The sequence below is a fragment of the Equus caballus genome, chromosome 17 (assembly GCF_041296265.1).
Source record: "Equus caballus isolate H_3958 breed thoroughbred chromosome 17, TB-T2T, whole genome shotgun sequence".
NCBI lineage: Eukaryota > Metazoa > Chordata > Mammalia > Perissodactyla > Equidae > Equus > Equus caballus.
Genome location: NC_091700.1, coordinates 69,047,011 through 69,069,250, shown reverse-complemented (window position 1 = coordinate 69,069,250; position 22,240 = coordinate 69,047,011). Strand labels below are relative to the sequence as shown.

The following is a 22,240-nucleotide window of genomic DNA, read 5'->3' as shown; positions in this document are numbered from 1 at the left end:
AACTATGTCCATTGGGAGCTCTTTCCTTTGGCTCTTGTGCCCCTTTGACATACTCCCTCCTTTTTTTGAGGACTTCCCTACTTTCTGATACTTGATACTACAAAATGCTCCAGGCTTATCTTGTATATTTCCTGCCCCAGTTCTAGAATCAGCCATTTCTCCTAGGAGCCCTGGTTCTTTTTACTGGACAATAGTGTTAGAAACCAAGATCTGGGTCCTAGGTATGCTCTGTATTTTAAATTTTGAGATCATTAAAAATTTAGAAGTCTGATGTATAGCACAGTGACTATAGTTAACAATACTATATTGTATATTTGAAAGTTGCTAAGAGAGCAGATCTTAAAAGTTGTCATCACAAGAAAAAAATTTGTAACTATGTGAGGTGATGGATGTTAACTAAACTTGTGGTAATCATTTTGCAGTATATACATAGATGAAATCATTATGTTGTATACCTTAAACTAATACAATGTTATATGTCAATTATATCTCAGTAGAACTGGGGGAAAAATTTAGAAGTCTGAAAGAAAAAGTTCTGCTGCTGAGATAGGTCAGACAGAAAGCTGGGCTCATGTTTTAGGATTGGTGAGAGTGATGACCTGGACTCAGTTAATGTTATTATCACTTCATTTTACAATTGAACCTGAACCAGCTAACAAACAGGGAAAAATAATATATATGAGATCAATGATGCAAGAATGTGGACGTATCTTCCCAGTGAGCTAGGCTAAATAAGATGGTTGATGTGGGGGCTTTCCTCTGGAAGTCATCAAGAGCTCCAGGCTCCTTCTATGCAGTTGACCAACCATCCTCAGCATGTGGTTTCCAATTTCTGTCATCAGGCCTACATACCAGCAGAAGGGAGAAAGGGAAAGGGGAGGGCATACTTTTCCATATAAACTCATGTCCTGGGTGTTAAACATCTCATTCTGTGCACATCATTGGCTAGAACTCATTCATGTAGCCACAACTGCACAGGAGACGAGAAAATGTCTGTAGCTAGGTAGCTGGGTGCCCAGTTAAAAGTTCTGTTGCTATGCTACAGGGAAAAATGGACTCTGAGGAAAACTGGCAATCATTGCCATAGTCTTCTTCCTTGTCCACCAACTATAGGCACCCTTCTTTCCCCTGGCAGAACATGTTTATCCTTCCTAGGGAAGACAATCCCAAAGTCCCATGCAGCTTCTGCATCCAGCCACAGACAGAACCTCCCTTCCAAAGCTCTGTTCCCTCCACCTCTGCACATAAACGTAGGCTGAGTTTCTCTCTCTTGCAGAACTTTGCCAAAAGTGGCAGGAAAGAGCCAACACACCAATGTTCTGACATTTTTTCTAGCTACTTCCTCTAGTGCAGTGTTCTTGTCTGGGGGAAGTCCAGCTCCTATAAGGGATATTAGGGAGTGTGTGGGGGAAGGTCTTGATTGTTATATTGACTGCAGCTTACTACTAGCATTTCATGGAGCGAGGAGGGCAGCAAGGACGCTGGACATCCTGTAATGCTTAGGGTGTTCTTAAACAACAAAAAATTGCTCCACCCAAAATGCCAATAGGACATATGTGGAGGGGCACTGCCATAGAGCTATAGGCTCTATGTAGTCTGCAATTTAAGTACCAAATGGTGACAGTTTTACCAACTGTTTTCCGTAGCATAAGAGTCACCAGTGTTCCAGTCTACAGTGTTCTCACCACCTGTTGCCTGACTGCCAATGTCTCCTGTTACAGGTTTTATTACAGTAGCATCTCACTTTTGGGTACAAATTATGTATTAGGATATCAGTCCATCTGCTGTAGTAGAAATCCAAAAATGACAATGGTTTAGAGAGACAGACTTATTTCTTATGTCCAAGCTGACAGTTCTACTCGAAGACATTAAGAATCTACACTTCTTTTTTGTTGTTGTTAAAGATTTTATTTTTTTCCTTTTTCTCCCCAAAGCCCCCCAGTACGTACATAGCTGTATATTCTTCGTTGTGGGTCCTTCTGGTTGTGGCATGTGGGATGCTGCCTCAGCGTGGTTTGATGAGCAGTGCCATGTCTGCGCCCAGGATTCGAACCAACAAAACACTGGGCTGCCTACAGCGGAGTGGGTGAACTTAACCACTTGGCCATGGGGCCAGCCCCTACACTTCTTTTTTTTTTGAGGAAGATTAGCCCTGAGCTAACATCTGCCACCCATCCTCCTCTTTTTGCTGAGGAGGATTGGCCCTGAGCTAACATATGTGCCCATCTTCCTCTATTTTCTATGTGGGACGCCTGCCACAGCAGGGCTTGTTAAGTGGTGTGCAGGCCCACGCCTGGGGAATCCCTGTGGCTGGGATCTGAGCCAGCAAACTCCAGGCCACTGAAGCAAAGCATGTGAACTTAACCTCTACACCACCAGGTTGGCCCCAAGGACCTACACTTCTATCTTGTCACTCTACTATTCTCAATGTACATTTTCCTTAATAGGTTCAAGGTGGTTGTGCCAATTCCTGACTTTGCATCCAAATTCCACTAGAAAGGATGCTTTAAGGGCATGAGCATGAAGTTGCCCTCATCGCTTCTGCTCTCTTCCCATTGGCCGTACTCAGTAATATGGCCACAATTACCTGCAAGGAAAGCTGGGAGTTATAGTCTTTAGCTTAGAAAAACTATGCCTAAATAAAGGTTCCACAGCTGAAAGAAAGAAAGAACAGCTATTGGGGGACAAATAGTTTCTACTCTAAGTGTTAAGATAAAGATATGTACAGAGTATTGTATGAATATAGAGGAGACTGGTAGGTTGCTAAAGACTTCCTAGAGGCTCTAGTCAAACCTAACAAAGAAAAAACCATTAGGAAAACAAGAAATTGTACAGTAATAAGATTCTTCTAGCTATCAGTGATAATTATGTTTAAACAATGTTACACATTGTCAAATGTGAATATAAAATTCATTATTGCATACCTGAAATAAATTGTTTGGCATTGCAGAATTTCCTTTCTTGTATAGTCATTCCAAAGTGATGTGATAAATATATTCAAACATAGAGATTTTGGCATTTCCATAGAGAATTGGCATTTCCAGGCCAATCAAAATATAATTTTAAGGAAAACAAGTAGATAATACCAATGGAAACATAGATTGCTGAAAGGAGTACTTATTGGTCCAAGCACTTTTGAAAATGATTTCGATTATCTTATAAAGTTGAATTATGTATGTCCTATGACCCAGTAATTCCACTGCTAGAACTCTTACCCATTTATCTTCATGAATGTTCATAGTTTCCTGCTCACAATACCAAAAAACTTAACAACAACCCAAATGATCATGGACAAGAGAACTGATCAATAAATAGTGGTATGTTTTCACAATGGAATATTTTACTGAGAGAAAATTAACGAGCTAAAAGTACACACAACACCATAAATCATCTTAGTAACATAATGTGGAATATATGTGTGTGTATGTAAAAACTTATAAAAAAATAAATAAAGGGAATGAAAAGCAAAATCCAGATTAGTGGTTACCTCCAGGCTACAAGGTAGGGAGAAGTTAGGGGCAGGATAGAAGAGAAGCCCATAGTAGATGTGAATTGCTGGCAATGTTTAGTTCTTCAGGTTGAGTGATAAGTTCATGATATTTATTATATCATTAAATAAATAGATAAAATAAAAGAGAGCTATGTTTAGACCAATGATGAAAGTATGCCACAAACCAAGGACCATGATTAAACTGTTAATCTAGTATCAAGTCCGTGCTTCTGAAGTAAAGACAAGCAAACAAACAAGCAACAAAACCTCTAATATATGGCATTTTGCTGTGGATGATGTCGGAGGGTCTGCTAGTTCACCACCCAGAGCTAAGCTTTGAAAGTCAAGAAACTCAATCAGGCCAGTGATCTGGCCTCAGGAGGAATGATTCATGCTGCCAGATTCAGCTGAAGACTGGTATAGAACTCAAAATTCCTACGTATTAATTTACACTGAAAAATATAAGGGCCAGGAGCCGGCCCCGTGACCGAGTGGTTAAGTTCGCGCGCTCCGCTTCAGCGGCCCAGGGTTTTGCTGGTTCGGATCCTGGGCGCAGACATGGCACCACTCATCAGGCCACGTTGAGGCAGTGTCCTACATGCCACAACTGGAAGGACCCACAAATAAAGATATACAACTATGTACTGGGGGGATTTGGGGAGAAAAAGCAGGAAAAAAAAAAAAAAGATTGGCAACAGTTGTTAGCTCAGATGCAAAAAATCTTTGAAAAAAATATATATAAGGGCCAAGTAGACTGTAATGGTTATGTCATTTGTTCATTCAAAAAATATTTATTGAACATCTCTGATGTGCCATTTTGCTAATCACAGGATATAGTAGTGAAAAGACAATTTCCACAGGGCTTGCGGAAGTCAGATATTTAATAACTCATAATGATAAACATCAGCTGGTCAGCCTATTACACAATATAGTAGAGTGGAAGATTTGTCCATTTTGAAGACTGAATAAATTGAGTTAACTGTGACTTTGAGCAGGAGGTCTTCACAATGCCTGCCTGGCAGGATTTCATCACTGCTGTGGACAAGTGACTGCTGTGTCTCCCATTCGTCTGTTTCCAAATGGGAGTCTTACTTGTGTTATCCTGTCCCTGCTCCACCAGTGTATACTGGGTAGGGGATGCGCAGAGAGGTTGACTTTCGTTCATAAGTGGCTGTACGACATGGATCTATATTTGGATGTGACTGAGACAAATGGGCATCAAATGGAGATCCTGCACTTTGATAGAATTTTTTTTTTAATTTGTAAATTTTCTGTTTTATTTTTCATTATTTGGGCAGTAAGTGGCAAAATTTACTATTTCATATTTAAAACTGCTGGCTCTCTTAAAATTAGAGACATATAATATTTGAAATGAAGCAAAATACCACTTTTACTTGATAATATAAATTCTCTAAGGATCTCCCAAATATAGAAATGTTACTATATCTTACTTATTGTTATTTTTGGCAGAACAAACTTTAGTAATATTACCATGTTTACAACTACAGATTGATTGATACAACATAGACTGATTTTAAAATTTATGTTGAAGTAAATAAGTAATGAAAAAGAAATGTTTTTAAAACTCTGAAATGCTAGAGTTTGGTAATAATTATTTTACGACAAACGTTTTCACAATGAAATGTTCAACTGACTGAAGTTACTATTTACTTGTTCCAAATTAAACACTTAACAAATAAGAAATGTGAGCCATTTTTTACATTGCTATTGATTCATTCGAAGAGATATCTGCACTCCCATGTTCATTGCATAGTTCAAACTTTACATGTTCAAAACAAACATGTTGTGTTTTCTTTGTTTGGGGAGAGAGGAGCCCATGGACATTTGGAGGCCAGAGGGTCGGCCCCAGGCAGAAATGGCCAGCTATGTCCTCAGCTGTAAAATAAGGATAACAGCTCCTAGTGTTGCTGTGAAACTTGAATACCATATGTAAAACATAGTGAGCATGGACAACATATTAACACTCCTTGAGGAATGAAAAGCAGAAGGAAGCTCAATGAACATGAAATCAGAGAAAGGGGAATAATGCAAGCCCCATACACCCATCTTCCCTAAGGTGTATCTGTCCAGCAGGCCCAAGTACAACCGACGGCTGGTCAGTCTAGTCTTCCCCCTCATGCAGTTGTGCTTAGTGATATATTGACTAATTCTCAGTCTTCGGCTCTCATTTTCCAATATTATCTGCCTGCCCTTTTTTTCACTGATCTTTCTTTGGACATGTTAACAGATTTAGTCCTCCTTTTCTTCCTTCCTATATGGCTTAGCTGAAAAGTTCCTTCCCACACTGGCTCATCTGAAAAGTTCTGAAATGTCTGGCAATAATACCTACAACAAGAGAGTTAGAAAAACACTGTGGAAGTTAGGACCCTAAAAATATGAACAGGAAAATAGTATAGCTAAAGTGAATTCAGTGCAGAGAAACAAATGTACAGTGGTTCAGGTTGGGTTGCCATTTGGCTATTCGTTTTCTAAAGTTAAAACAAAAAACAAAACCCTCAACCACTCATTAGAGTCACCGTAAGATAAAAGCAAAACCTATAGTTCAAGATAAGCCTAACGTAGTCAAAAGAGATCCAGATTTTGCCCATGAGTCCTGCCTAATTCAGAGGGTACTCTACAAAGGGTCAGATGTCATCTTGGAGAACATCCTGACAAGAGCTAAAAGAGAATTTCTTATCCATGGTTCTAAACATTGTTTACAATATTGTAATCAAAATTACGACACGTTACAGTTACAGTCAATTGTCATAGATTTCTTGATTTACAATGCTTAGAGGATCCCTACATTTTCATTAGAGTTGCATTTAGAAGCCATTTCTTTCTTTCTTTTTTTTTTTTTGAGGAAGATTAGCCCTGAGCTAACAACTGCTGCCAATCCTCCTCTTTTTGCTGAGGAAGACCGGCCCTGAGCTCACATCCGTGCTCATCTTCCTCTACTTTATATGTGGGACGCCTATCACAGCAGGGCTTGCCAAGTGGTGCCATGTCTGCCCCCAGGATCCAAACCTGCGAACCCCGGGCCACCGAAGTGGAACGTGCGCACTTAACCACTGCGCCACTGGTGGGCCCCAGAAGCCATTTCTTACGTTGGGGTGCAAACATAAAATCCTCAAATTAAGTCATTCTTTTAAAAGTAGGTTAGAAGCTTGTGTTGGGGTCCTCAAGACCACTTTGGTTTGGTAATTCATTAGAAGAACTCATAGGACTCAACATATAGTCACACACATGGCTATGATTTCTTACAGAGAAAGGACATGAAGCGTAACCAGCAAAAAGAAAAGACACATGGGGCTAAGTCCGGGTAAAGCACATGCAAGCTTCCAAGATTCCTCTCCTAGGGGAGTCACACAGGATGTGCTTAATTCCTTAAGCAACACATTATGACAAATTGTGTGAAATGTTGCCAACCAGGGAAGCTCATTAGAGACTCGGTTTTTATTGGAGCCTGATCATATAGGCACCCCCTGCCTGGCATGGACTCAAATTTCAGACTCCCAGAAGGGATGCAGGGATTTGCATAAATTATATTGTTTATACCCACAGTTTAGATACAGTGAGCCACTCATATCAGTTAATGGTGGGAACCCTCCTGAAATCCAAGTTCCCAGATGGCAGCCAAGGGCCAACCTTGTAAGCATGGCTTTTTAAATACAAGCAGTCAGGACTGCTATGTTACTGCTATGTTAACTCTTCTCTGCACAGCGATAATGCAACTTGTCTAAAAATTCCGGAGGTAACTTGCTATATCGCTTCTTACCTATTACCTGCTTTTGTGTTAGTTCATTAATATTAACAGTTTATTAATTCTCATGAAATGAATGATGCTAGGATAAATTTAGCCTATACACTCTACTATACTGATCAAGAATTCACTGATCAAGAATTTCAGGATTTAAATATTAGCAGTTTTCAAATTTGAAGAAGAAACTTAGGTGTGCCACCATTTACGTGGAATTTTCCCATTTCATGTGCCATTCTCCAATGAGCGTGCTGATTTTATTTGGCTTTTATTTGATAAAAGGGATATTCTAGGTGTTGATTTCACCACCATTTCATAGCACACAGACATACTAAGTATAATGGATTGCATAGCTCCACTTCATCCTGATTTATGTTCTTTTGAATTACAAATGCCCTAGGAGAAAGTAGCTATTAATCTCTGGTTAGTTACCATTTCAGTATATGAAAAACATTTGTTAAGAAAAGCACTTACATGTCTTATTGTGTTTCACATTTCTGCGCCAAGGGAAAGGGCAAGGGAATATTTAAGATGTGCTATTAAAGAACTGTTACCATCAAGAACGTAACTACAGGATGTAGGGAGATTTCAGATTCTAAGCCACGAGGATTCAGGCATCAGGTTTGAGGAATTCAGACAGAAATTAACATTCTGGCCCACAGATAGTTCCCAAAGGAATGGCAGGGCACATGAGGAATCCTGAGAAGCAGACTCTGTTTACTGTCTTTTTCCAACATATGCAAACCCTTTCACACTATAGAAGTAGCTTAGTTTTGGGGATGAGGAAAGAGGGGACTTTTTCATTTCTAGTTAAAAAATGCCACCCATGGCTGGGGGAGGGGGGCGGGCCAGGGGGCAGAGCCCTTGCTTTCTAGTACAGACATTTGACCTTTCATCAGTCATGTACTTGGTGCCTTCTCTGTACCAAGCATAAACCAAGAGCCAATACCTCAATACCTGAGATGAATGAAACTGATCATGCCCCTGAGGAGATAAGATTTTGTGGTAGTAGTTTTTAAACTATATGGTGAGTACGAATCAGCTGGAAAGCTTCTCCCCACCCAGAAACACTTAGATAGTGGTTGGGGGTGTAAATGAAAGATTAAGCATTTATTAATCATTGTTGGAATTGGGTGATATGTATATTTGGGTTCTTTATACCATTGTCTTTTTTTATTTGTGTGAAAATTTCCATAATAAATGCTTAAAATCCTGGGAATTTACCATGTTTTATAAAGAATTGAAAGACATTAGCATTTTTAATTTACAAATATATTCGTTCTTACTCCAAGATGGGAGACCAAGGTACATCAGAGAGCAATTTTTATCACGCAGCTGACCTAAATCATACACACTACCTTAATTAAAGTATACTTTGAGCCAGATGATGTCCCTTTTATATTTTGATTAGTGATACATGAATTGGTAAGCAGCTTGTTCCATAATTATACTGGCAGTAAAAGATGCTTGTTTAGCTCTAACAAAAATAGTTTTACACTCAAATCATTTGGAAATATTAATTTGATTAAAATATTTAAAACATTTTTAGAGAAATTGGCAAAAAGATAGGACAGAGGGATATGTTAAGATGAACAGAATAAATAATCTAGACATTAAAAGAAAAACCCTCCCAAGTCATGGTGTACAACTGAAGGCAGGAATTATGCTTTATTAAATGTGAAATATGAATTAAGTTGCAAAATAATAAAATCAAGCAGTCATCTTTTTAAAATGCCTTATTATAAATTATGCACTCGTTAAAACTTCAAACAATCTAACTGAATATTAAATAAATAAATAAGTGGTTTTCTTTAGCCTCAGTTTAAGAGATCACGCATGTAGTTGTTCAGCAGAAATACTGTTTTCGTCTCCACAATGTTTTTATTTTTAATTTGAGAGTCCGTCAAAAAATTGGAAGACTCCAGGGGCCAGCCCTGTGGCTGAGTGATTAAGTTCCCGTGCTCCGCTTCGGTGGCCCAGGGTTTTGCTGGTTCAGATCCTGGGCGTGGACATGGCACCACTTATCAGGCCATGCTGAGGCAGCGTCCCACATGCCACAAATAGAAGGACCCACCACTAAAAATATACAACTATGTACTGGGGGGCTTTGGGGAGAAAAAGGAAAAATAAAATCTTTAAAAAAAAAATTGGAAGACTCCAAAATTCTCTGCCTACGTTCTTCAGTATCAATAACTGGCTAGAGCTGAGTAGTAAGTGTCCCTTTTAAGGGGGAATTTGAATTCTCTCCATGCACAAGTACACACATGAGATTCTATACATTTTGAATGTTCACAATATTATCTTCCACCATAAAGGACTGCTGTAGAAAGATCTTATGACAACTTGGTATCATTTCCCTTGTACATGATTTGGTTTTTCTGGTCTAAATACAAAACAAATATTTAAAGTTTTTCTTTAAAATTCATTAGTTTTACTAGCCGTTGTGTCGGTCACTTTGGGTCAATTTTTAGGTACATATGTGCTTTTCAATATGTATTTTCAAGTATTTTTTTTTTACTTCATGAAAATTTTCTGGGATTATAGGCTTTTAATATTTGTTCTGTTCCATTGATTCAGTTCTCTTCTTTGGATACTTTTAGCATGCATATATAGGGACTTTTTTTTTCTTTGAGGAAGATTGGCCCTGAGCTAACATCTGTTGCCAATCTTCCTCTTTTTTTAATTTCCTCCCCAAAGCCGCAGCACATCTTTGTATGTCCTACTTGTAGGTCATTCCAGTTCTTCTGTGAGGGATGCCACCAGAGCATGGCCTGATGAGTGATGTGTAGGTCTGCGCCCAGGATCCAAACCAGCGAACCCTGGCCCACCAATGCCAAGTGTGCGAACTTAACCACTCGGCCATGGGGCCGGCCCCTGTAGCAACTTCTTTGACTATCTTCTATATCTGTCACTTTCTCTCAAATCCTTTTCACCTCTTTCTTCATTTCTTTTTGAGTTTTTAACATTCTTCTTCTTTTTTTTTTTTTTTTACAGATTGGCACCTGAGCTAACATCTGTTGCTAATCTTCTTTTTTTTCCTTCTTCTTCTCCCCAAAGTCCCTCAGTACATAGTTGTATATTCTAGTTGTAAGTGCTTCTGGTTGCGCCATGTGAGATGCCACCTCGGCATGGCCTGATGAGCACTGCCATGTCCCATGCCCAGGATCTGAACTGGCGAAACTCCGGGCTGTGAAAGTGGAGCACACGAACTTAACCACTGGGCCATGGGGCAGGTCCCAACATTTTTCTCCTTTTAATCTTCTATTTCTGTTAAGACATTATTTGTTGTTTTTATTTGTTCTTATGTTTCTTCTTGTTTATGCTTCCTTAAAAATTTTAAAATTACCTCCTGAGTTCTCTCATTTTTTCCTCTTATAAACTTTTTGTTTTACTAAATAAAGCACATTTACATATGAGGAAAACTCTTAGGCCCAAATAGTAAGCAGCTACTGCTATAATGAGTGCTTGCCACATATATATTCAATCAAAATAGCAGAAACTTAAAGGTACTTAAAACTCTCTAACCTGAATCTTTCTCCTGATGTTAATGACTAGGACAAAGACAACAGCTACAGAAGAGGCATACCATGGATAAATATAGAGCAATATCAGGACATCAAAGAAGAGGTGATGCAGAAAATCTTGTTTTTTCACATATCGGATGCTTTCATAGTATAGTCATACCGCAATGAAGTAAGCTTCACCTGCCAAAGGCTTAACCTCAAAACTTTCTGTGGGTATTCACACCAAGCTCACCATACTTCTGGCATCATTTCTATGAGATCTTGCTGGCTTTTTAAGGTTTTGGAAACCTTCATTTTGTGATTTCCACCATGGATTTTAACACTGCCAGCTACGTACTCAGACAGGTAGGCCTCCTGATCAGTTTAGACACTAGCATCTTTTTTGGTGGCAACTTTGTACATAGGGATCACTTTCTGCATTTCACCCTCTACCAGAGGTCTTGACTCCTGCAAGGAACAGCCACTAGAGGCTATAGCAACAAGTACAAACCCTGGAGGACCAACGCCACCATGAGCACTCAGTGCCTGGTTGCATCCTTTACCACCTTGCTGAGTGTCTGCTTTGCTTCCTTTAGGTCTGTAACAAGGTCATTTCTGGCTCAGAGGACTTTTGCACTTGTTTGATTCATCAACCTGAATCTGAAATTTCCTCCTTCTACACTATCTGCATTTTTGTCATAACATTCTATAATCTTCAGGCTTTTTGTTTGCACAAGATAATCTTGCTTAACCTCTTATCTTTCCTTTGCCTTTTCCTCTATTTCTTCTGCTTTCCCATTGGTTTCTTGCTCAATGAAAGCCATCATGTGCTTAATCTGCTATGCATGGAAGCATTGCCGGGGGCCAGGGCCAAGGCAAGCTAGCCTAGAGAATAACAGGCTCAAGTTGATGGTGAAGGGACAGATGGAAGAGATGGCAGAGAAAAAGTCAGGAAAGGTCTTGGATTCCTTTCTTTATAACCCCAGATTCTGGGTTTGGCATTTTTAAGTTCCACTAATGCTGACTTATGTTATTCTTTCATAGCGTCTATACTTTTCTTAATTTCTTTTAGCTTATTTTGAAATATTAGATTTTACAGTTTAACATTTTGTTGGCATTTCTTTGTGAAGTGTTTTCATCATGATTTGGGGGGATTTTATTCTGTCCTTTTCCCTCCTTTTTCTTATAATGATTTTGCATGAGATTTGGCCACAATTCTTTTCTATTGTTTATTTTGAAAATGAAATACATTTGAAATGAAAATGAAATATGCGGAAATGAAAAGGAAATGCACTTTTATAAGAGGGGAAGTCCAATAAGATAGATTTTCTAGGTTTCCTGTTCCAAGACTCCTTCTTCTGTTGTTTTTCCCAAGTAATAAGAAAAAAAAAAAAAAAATATATATATATATATATATATATATAACCTCTTTCAGAGATCTGCCTCTTGCTGCCTTTTTTTCTTTCTTTTTTTTCTTTTTTTTTTTGGTGAGGAAGATTGGCCCTGAGCTAATATCTGTTGCCAATCTTCCTCTTTTTGCTTGTGGAAGATTGTTGCTGAGCTAACACCTGTGCCAGTCTTCCTCTATTTTATGTGGGATACTGCCACAGCATGGCTTCACGAGCAGTGCTAGGTCCATGCCCAGGATCCGAACCTGAGAACCCTGGGCCACCCAAGTGGAGTGTGTGAAATTAACCACTATGCCACCAGACTGGCCTCTGCTTCTTCTTTTTTTTTTTTTTTTAAGGAAAACAATGGATCCCTTAAGGGAGAATTATTTTAAACAGAGAATATCATAATGGGTAGCTGAGAGAAGAATGGAATTTTACATAAAGGTACATATTGAGTTTAATGATCCAAAACAGATTAATAATTCTTCTCTAGAGTTATAGCCATAACCATAAGAAATATTGCCTGGTCTAGATAACTTTTTTCATACATAGTAGAGCAAAGTGATGAGGAAATTTAGCAACTGTATAATTTAGAGGTGGTCCCATTCCTTGTTGGAGTGTTCAAGTTCTCAGCCATCATTTTTTGTTTCTTCCCTTTCTCCCAACCCATTTGCTTAAAATAAATTCCCAAGGCCACCTTTTTCAGTGTTTTCTTTTAAGTAATCTCACTACTAGATAATCAATTATTTTGGCAAAGTCCTCTATAAAGCTACATACGTTATTCATGAGTTTGTGTTGCATCTTCTGAAATTTTGATGAGAATTGACTTAAAATTCTCTAGAGTTTGTGAAAGATACTTTATATACATATCATTTATTGGTTAGGTAATAACTAAAATCAACATGTAGTTTATTCATTCTTCTGTTTGATTTTTGTCTTGGACTATAATATATATCCTTATACAGATTTGGGAGTTCCTGTGAGTATTGTAACAAAACCACCTATGTTATGACTATTTTTTCTTTCAGAGGGGTGTTAGGCTTTCTATCTTATATCCTGATAGAGTTTCCTTGTTGAGGCCATAGGCTAAGGCCAAATTGCTATAGATTTTGAGTGGGATCTCCTCACAGAGGGAGAAGTCCTTTCCACCATCAGCCACCTGGGAGAGTGGAGGGTGTTAAGCAGGCTAAAGCGGGGGCTTAAGGGCAAGCTTCTGTGTCCCTTGCTTCTCTGCCCAAAGATGACTCAAGCTCTGTGGGAAGGGACTGAATGGATAATGAAGTAGGCTTACCCTACTTCTTATACTTTATTTTCAGTTTGCTTCTTTGAAGGTTGGTGGGTGCCTTGCTGGTAGGGTCCGTATCTGGGTCGGCAGGTCTCAGAATTGTAATGAGCTATAAGAAATGTCCTCAAAGTGGAACGATGAAACATTGTCCAGGTAGGGAGGCAGAATTATCCAAGGTTGTGGACTCCTAGGGAGCTATAAGAATGTACAAATCAGGGGCCAGCCCGGTGGCTGAGTGCTTAAGTTCCTGTGCTCTGCTGCGGTGGCCCAGGGTTTCATCGGTTCAGATCCTGGGCGCGGACATGGCACCACCCATCAGGCCATGTTGAGGTGGCATCCCACATGCCACAACTGGAAGGACCTGCAACTAAGATATACAACCACCTACCAGGGGGGATTTGGGGAAGACAAAGCATAAAAAAGAAAGAAAAGAAAAAGAATGCACAAATCTGGTGGAACAATGCCAGGACAACAAAGGAGAAAATAAGTACTGAAGATTGTGGCCTAGAGTTTCAAGTGAGGGGGGAACAGGAAAAGCTGGCAGGTGAGGATGAGCTCGTCTGATCCAGTGCTGAGGTCCAGCAGGGAGGATATGCTCGCCACCCCTTTCACGAGCCACCACACATATTGGAGGCTGGCAGCTGCCTACAGAGGCTTTTCTCTGAAGCGTCCTTTCAGAACACAAGAGACTATTTCATAAACCTTTTTCATACTTCTCAGTGCTTGCAATTTACCATCCCTCTTTTATTTTCCTCAGATGATCTCATCTTCCATTTCAAAGAGAAAATAGAAGTCATCTGTTGGAACTTTCCCAAATTCTTGACACCACATCTACCAAATGACCTGAATTCACACTCATTTCATCCTTTTTGCCTTGTTTATGGAGGAGATATCCTGCCTCTTGTCTACAGATAATTCCTTCAAATAGTTTCTGGATTAATGCCTTCCCGCCTTCTTAAGGAATTTACTCATTTATTTAATAAATACTTATTGAGCATCTACTTTGTAACAGACACCATGGTCCATTCATTGATTAACTCTTTACCCTTTTATAGATTCAACTTCTTTCACTCCACTGGCTTCTTCCCAATAGCAATTAACCATGCTCAGTAGTCTCTCCCAGTTAAAAACTAACTAAACGAAACCAGCGAAACCCCAGGCCGCCAAAGCAGAGCGCGTGAACTTAACCACTGGGCCACGGGGCCTGCCCCAGATTCATATTTATAAGATACAGAACCCGTATATGTAAATTGAACATGGCCTTCTTGCCACCAGGCTAGTGCTGTATATTCTTTGTGCATTTTTGATATCTGGTTTATAAATATTATTAAATCTTCTCCTTTACCCTAAAACCTGTGCTAGTTGTTTTCCATTTGCTTGTCCGGATACATTTGCTGCCCTTCTTTCTCGATTTATGCCTTGAGACATTGTCCTCTGAGGACTGTATTACCTGTGCTCCTTTGGCTTGCCCAGTAGGAGGTATACCAGCAGGAGATGTAACACAGGAAGATGGCAAGGCCAGGGCATTTCTTCTCTGCCGGCTCCCTCCCCAGTGCCTATCTCTGGCTGTAGCTGGGTCCTCTGCAGCTACAGGTGCTGCTGGGCAGTGCTTCCCACTGGGTCCATTAACACTGTTTCCTACGCTTGACTTTTTAGTTCTGGGGATAGGAAAGGTTGCAGTCTCTCAGTGCCATGATATTCCGTGTTTGTCCCAACAGTTCTGTCCACACTTTTGCTAATACTCCTTTCATGAAAGTCTTAATTTGAACCCATCTAGGGTGAATTTTTTTTCTTTCCAGGAACCTGCCTGATAGGACAATGTTGTAAAACTAGCCCAGTGATTTGCATTCTCAAAAGCACTTGTGTCAACAATTTTCTGCTTCTATTAAGGATTCTCACTGACTAACACTGTGATGTGGGGGTCCCAAGATTTCACCTATATTTCAATCAAGGCTGAAAGTTTAGATTTGTAATTTTGTATTTTCATTACGTGCTAATGACTCTCAAGTTTAAATCTCTAAACCAGATTTGTCTCCTAAGTTTTAGAATTAGGTGTTCAACTCCTCTGATTTCACTACTCTGATATCCTACGGATGCTTCAAATTCCAAATGCCCAATTCCAATTCATCTCCCTGTACACCCTTTGGGCAACTTTCTCAGCCTGTTCTTGTCTGTTTAAAGTTAGGAGCCCAGAAACCTCTTTCTAAGCTGAATAGTCATGGTCCTTGTTAGTTCAGGTTAGGAGTACTAATAGAATTCCCTTAAGAACTTTGGGGGCTTTCTATATGTTATATTAAAAGTCACTCCACGTTTTAGAAGCCAAACTCACAATTGTTTTCAAGACAAGCATCTCTTTTCAGACTTACTGCTATTTTGGGATTACACTTCTGTGGGACTATATCTTTAAACTGTCAAGAAGCCATTTTGTTCAGCTGAGAAAGGACCAAGTTAAATTCCTTAGATAACTTATAGAAAATGTCTTACCTTTGATTTGATCTTTATCGTTAGGTCATGTCTTAATTTGAGAATCTTTTATTTGCCTGAGAAGCTGGCAGTAAGAGATAGTTATATTCCAGATTTGCAAATTCTAGCCCCTCTATAATCTCTCTAAATGCAGCTTACAAATTTGCCAGTTCTTTTCCAAATCCATCACTTTCTTGGAGTTCCTTATACTTCAGTTAGTATAAATTAGCTGATACTGTCAATTTTCTGCTTGGATATCTCTTTGCTTAAATCCAAAAGTCCATCAAGTTACTGGGTAGATTATCTTTTTTTTTTTTTTAGCTAAATCCGACCTAACATCTGCTGCCAATCGTCCTCTTTTTGCTGAGGAAGACTGGCCCTGAGCTAACATCTGTGCCCATCTTCCTCTACTTTATATGTGGGACGCCTACCACAGCATGGCTTGGCAAGCGGTGCCATGTCCGCACCCGGGATCCAGACCGACGAATCCCTGGCTGCCAAAGCAGAACGTGTGCACTTAACCGCTGTGCCACCAGGCCGGACCCTGGATTACCTTTCAAGTTACTGCAGGTGACACTTTCACCACCACATAATGTTGGTCACTATTTTTTCAGTTTCTTGCCATTTTTATTTTTTTATAGCAGTTTCCTCACCATTTTTCCAGTATCCTGTAATATAGTTTTCTTGCTATTTTTCTAGGCTCTCACTAATAGTTTCCTTCCCATCTACCATATAGTCCTGGAATCAATCTCCTGTACTTTAGAGTTTTGATATGGCACCATCCTAATTCTAGATACTGCATCACATTGTAGTTACTTTTCACTTGACTGCATCCTTCAATGGACAAGCTGCATGAAGATGGTATGTTTCCAGTGCTTGGATCATAGTAGATATTCAATAAATATTACTGAATAAGTAAATACAGTAATTCATAATTCCTAAAGACCCCTTAAAGGGTCTTTCGTTGTAAGTTTTATCAAATTTCTACTACCCTAGTAACTATTACTCTAGTTCAGCTAGTTTCTTCTTAACTATTCTCTTTAGTATAGTACCTATTTGAATACAGCCTGTACAAATATGAGCAGTGGCCCTTGGTTGAAGCAAAATTCTCACACCTACAAAGTGTGACCCTGAAAAAGCTTTTTATTTCTTTTTCTGCTTTTTCTCCCCAAATCCCCCTCAGTATATAGTTGTATATTTTAGTTGTGGGTCCTTCTAGTTGTGAGATTTTTGTTTTCTTTGCTGAGGAAGATTAGCTCTGAGCTAACATTTGTGCCAATCTTCCTCCACTTTAAATGTGGGTTGCCACCACAGCGTGGTTGGTGAGTGGGATATGTCAGCACCCAAGATCCAAACCTGTGAACCCAGGCTGCTGAAATGGAGCAAGATGAACTTAACCACTACACCATGGGACTGGCCCCTAAAAAAGATTCTTAATGTCTGTATGACTCAGTTTTCTCATCTGTAAAATGAAGATAGTGGTAGTACTTATCTCATATGATGGGTCTCAGGATTCTTGGAGCAGAGTATGCACTCAACAAATTATGGCTATTAATATTTCATTTTTAGATCCATGCATAACAAACTTGTAACAATATCTGCTTCCAGAAAAAAAAGGGTAGCTGGGAAAAGTAATGGGAGACTTACATTTTACTGTATATATATTTTTGATAACTTTTGAATTTGTACCATCTACATATAGTACCTATTCAAAACACTTATTGGTTTAAAAATACTACATGCAAAGTTGTTCATTTTAATTTCTATTATATTAGTAGCTTGAATGGTGTACTGTCAAATCAGCAAGCAGGGGCTGGCCCAGTGTTGCAGTGGTTGGGTTCACACGTTCCACTTCGGTGGCCCGGGGTTCACCAGTTTGTATCCCGGGTGTGGACCTACGCAATGCTTGTTGGGCCATGCTGTGGTAGGTGTCCCACAGATAAAGTAGAGGAAGGTGGGCACAGATGTTGGCTCAGAGCCAGTCTTCCTTGGCAAAAAAGAGGAGGATTGGCAGCAGATGTTAGCTCAGGGCTAATCTTCCTCAAAAAAAAAAAAAAATCAGCAAGCAAAACTTGGAATAATTCATCCATGACAGATTTAAAATAGATTTATTTTTAAGCTTTTTAAGGTCCATTAGAGATTTTAATTAAACATGAAGCATTTTTACAGGGAGACAATTTTATTACTGCATCGATACTGCTTTCAGTTACAAAGCTTTTCATTAGGTTCAAGAGAAAATACTCAATAATATCAATGTAAATCCACATAATTCTGGAGAGCACAAATGTGAAGTTTCACCCAGTGATAAAGGAGTGTATAGTGGCGCAAGTGTTTAATCTCTCTACACTAGCATCCTCGTTCAAATATACAGTGTTACTTGTAGCTTATTTCATAAGCTTGACTGATGTGGGGCTGTCTGTCCTGAAAGCATGCAGTAAATAAGTGATTGTTTTAACTCTGTTTCCTTTCATCCTTCAAATAGGTTTTATGCAACAGAGTTTTTCAGACCCCTCCAGGCATTTCTGAATTATGCAGTAAGACAAAAATGGGTATTGTAAAATTATCCCAGCCTTATGGTAGAAGAAAAATCTGTTTCCTCTGTAGAAAATTTTAACTTCCGAAACTGATTCTGTTCTTTGGCATTCAAGAGAGCTTTAAATTCATTCATTCACCACACACTTATCAATGACGTTTTCTGTGCCAAACACTGTGCATTTGTTTGCAATCAGTTGCTGTGTGCTCCATTCGTTTTCTACATGATTCTCATTACCCACTTATTTTGTGCCTCAATTTCCTAATCTAAAAGAATGGCACTTTTATCATTTTTGCCATCTATTTATCTGTCAGGAGCATTAAGAAGTAGCACCTATGTTTGGGATGAAGTAAATGAATAATTACCTAAATTTTTGTCTGGATATCCTAAATCACGTCAAAAAACAAGGTGTGGTTAATTTCTTTGAATATTCCCTGAATATTCAAAAAAAAATTTGTGTCCTCTCTTTTTGTTATGTCTAAAAAAGATAATGATAAACTGCGAAAAATATATGAAATTTATGTTGGACAAAATGTTACTATCTCTAGTACAGGGAGATTCTATAATTTGACTCTATTTTAAAAAAATAGGCAAAAAATATGAGCACCAAATCTTTCAAGAAGAAATATAGATAATCAATAGATACAAAAAGATTATTATTTGCTATTCCTTTCTATTGTTTTCCCATTCTTTATTTTCCTGATTTCTAGACTTATCTGTATTACTTTCTCTTTTATTATTTCTTTGGGTTTCTCCATGACATTTTTTCTATTTCTTGTTAAATTGAATTTTTAATTCATTTATTTCCATTCATTCTTTCTTTTTCACTTTTATAAACATACTTTAATCAATACATTTACCTGTATTCCACAAGTTTTGACATAAAATTACTTTTCTTATCATTTAATCCCATATATTTAAAATTTTGTCTTACAATTTTCTTTTTTTTGCTGAGGTAGATGCACCCTGAGCTAAAATCTGTGGCAGTCTTCCTCTAGTTTGTATGTGGCTGCTGCCACAGCATGGCCACTGATGAGTGGTGTAGCTCTGCGCCTGGGAACTGAACCCAGGCCACTAAAGCAGAGTGCGCCGAACTTAACCACTAGGCCACGGGGCTGGCCCCTATAATTTTCTTCTTAATCAGGATTATTCCATACCATATCTTTTACTTTCCAGATATATAGATTTTTAAACTTATGGTTTTCATTTCTAACTTCCTTTGAATAATAATCAGAAAACATGTTCTATATAATAGCAATTCTTTGGAATTTATAGGTTTCCCGAGTGAAACCCATAGTGCATAGTCAAGTTTAGCTTCTTTCACAGGGGCTCTATAAGAATTTTGTATTCTCTATTCATTTATACACTATGCACATATATATTTAAACATAAATCACATTATTGAAATTTACAAATTTGAGTATGTTTAGTTTTTTAATCTTATAGTATCTGAGAATGATTTGTTAAAGTCACCAACTAAAAATGTTCATGTATTTACTTTTCCTGTTATTCTTTCTTTTTTCTTTTTGAGGAAGATTAGCCCTGAGCTAACATCTGCCACCAATCCTCCTCTTTTTGCTGAGGAAGACTGGCTCTGAGCTAACATCCGTGCCCATCTTCCTCTACTTTATAAGTGGGACGCCTGCCACAGCTTGGCTTGCCAAGGGGTGTCATGTCCACACCCAGGATCTGAAGCGGTGAACCCGGGCCACCGAAGCAGAACATGTACACTTAACCACTGCACCACCGGGCCAACCCCTCCTGTCATTCTTTTAGTTGTTGTTTTATGTATTTGGGAGCAATTTATTTAGTGTATATGTGTTTAAAGCAACATCATTTTCTTAATACTTTTACCAGCAAATATTTCTTCACAACCTCTTTCATTAGCCTTAAATTCTATTTAATCTGATACTGAAACCACTATCCTGGCTTTCTTTTCATTCATATATGCCTAATATATTTTCTTGTATTTATTTATTTTCACTGCTTCTATATCCTTTTATTTTAAAAGTGATTCTGTACACAACATATTCTTGGATCTTTAATTCTTTACCTTTTGCTTGGTTACAGTAACTAACTAACACATTACAGTTACGATTTGGAGTTACTTTACCCATACTAGTTTAAGTTCTCTATTTATCACACTTTACTTTTGTTTCCCTTCCTTTCTTTTTTCTTTTTATTCCCTTTCCTCTTCATTCTGGATAGATCAGTCTTCTGCTGGCTTGAACGTCGCATATTGTGTATCTGGTTTTCTAGTAGTCATCCCTCATTTATTCCCTTTCTCTTTGTCTCCATCTCCCCAGTTTGGGAAAACTTTCTTTAGTATCTAGAGCAAGGGGAACTGACTCTTAGAGCATATCTTCTAAATCTTTTGCCTTTGCCAGGTCCTTAGGTTTTGAAACCTGAAAGCCAAGAACGGGCTCTTCTGTTACCTGTGTTCTGCTGTGTCATCCTTTTCCTGGAGCAGCGGAGATGCAGTGCCCTGGCCGCCTGGGCTGGGGGACAGTTACAGGGAACAAGGAACAATAGGGGGGAAAGCCCTGTTATTATCTCAAAATGCTATTCAGTCACAAATGCTTGTGCTCTATATGCCATCTCCAGTCAGAACTCCATCACAATTTTTGAGAGGCATTTTATTAGTTTCTAGTATTTTATAATTAGTTGGTGGATATATTTAGTATGTTTACCTGAAAGTAGCTAATTAAATCATTTGGTATATCACCTCTGTGATATTAAAACTCTTCTCTTAATCATTAGTTTCTTAAATTCTATTTTGCTATCTATTCAATTCAATTTACTCCTTCACTTAATATTACTAAGAACCTATTGTCAGCTACTGTGCTTTCTGCTGGAAGAAAATATGGCACATAACAAATAATCCCTCCTTTCAAGATGCTCTCTTTGTAGTGGGGACACAGACAAATCACCTAATAATTATAAAGAACGTGATAAGAGCTATATTAGTGGGATGTATTAAAAAAGAGAGCAGGGGCGCGCCCGGTGGCACAGCGGTTAAGTTTGCACGTTCTGCTTCGGTGGCCCGGGGTTTACTGGTTCGTATCCCGGGTGTGGACGTGGTACCGCTTGGCAAGCCATGCTGTGGGAGGCGTCCCACATATAAAGTAGAGGAAGATGGACATGGATGTTAGCTCAGGCCCAATTTTCCTCAGCAAAAAGAGGAGGATTGGTGGCAGCTGTTAGCTCAGGGCTAACCTTCCTCAAAAAAACAAACAAACAAACAAACAGAAAAAACAGCAAAGAAGAGAGGGCCGCTAACTCTGACTGCGGAAGTAAGAAATATCTTCACAGAAGATACAACTTCTGGGGTCGGCCTCGTGGCCGAGTGGTTAAGCTCGCGCGCTCCGCTGTAGCGGCCCAGGCTTTCTCTGGTTCAGATCCTGGGCGCGGACATGGCACGGCTCGTCAGGCCACGTTGAGGTGGCATCCCACACGCCACAACTAGAAAGACCTACAACTAAGATATTCAACTATGTACCAGGGAGGATTTGGGGAGATAAAGCAGGCAAAAAAAAAAAAAAAAAAAAAAAAAAAGATTGGCAACAGTTGTTAGCTCAGGTGCCAATCTTTAAGGAAAAAAAGAAAAAAAGAAGATACGACTTCTGAGTTGGTTCTTGACCAGTGAATGAGTATTCAAGTAGTTAAGGATGGGGGAAATTCAAATTGTGGGGTGGAAGGAAGCAAGAGCAATCAGGGAGAGGAAGACGCCTATGAAGCTCAAAAAGACATGAGCTTGTCATACATTTGGAAATGAAGAGATTGTCTGGATGTGGGAGGGGAGGGAGGAGCGGAAA

The 22,240-nt window shown here is 39.0% G+C and overlaps 1 protein-coding gene and 1 pseudogene across 2 annotated transcripts in view; both read right to left on the bottom strand.

Moving 5' to 3' along the window:
• Positions 1-22,240, bottom strand: part of UCHL3 (ubiquitin C-terminal hydrolase L3) — a 112,039-nt gene that overhangs the window by 85,150 nt on the left and 4,649 nt on the right. The gene's annotated exons all lie outside the window — the stretch shown is intronic.
• LOC100051876 (V-type proton ATPase subunit E 1-like) lies at positions 10,872-16,725 on the bottom strand (annotated as a pseudogene).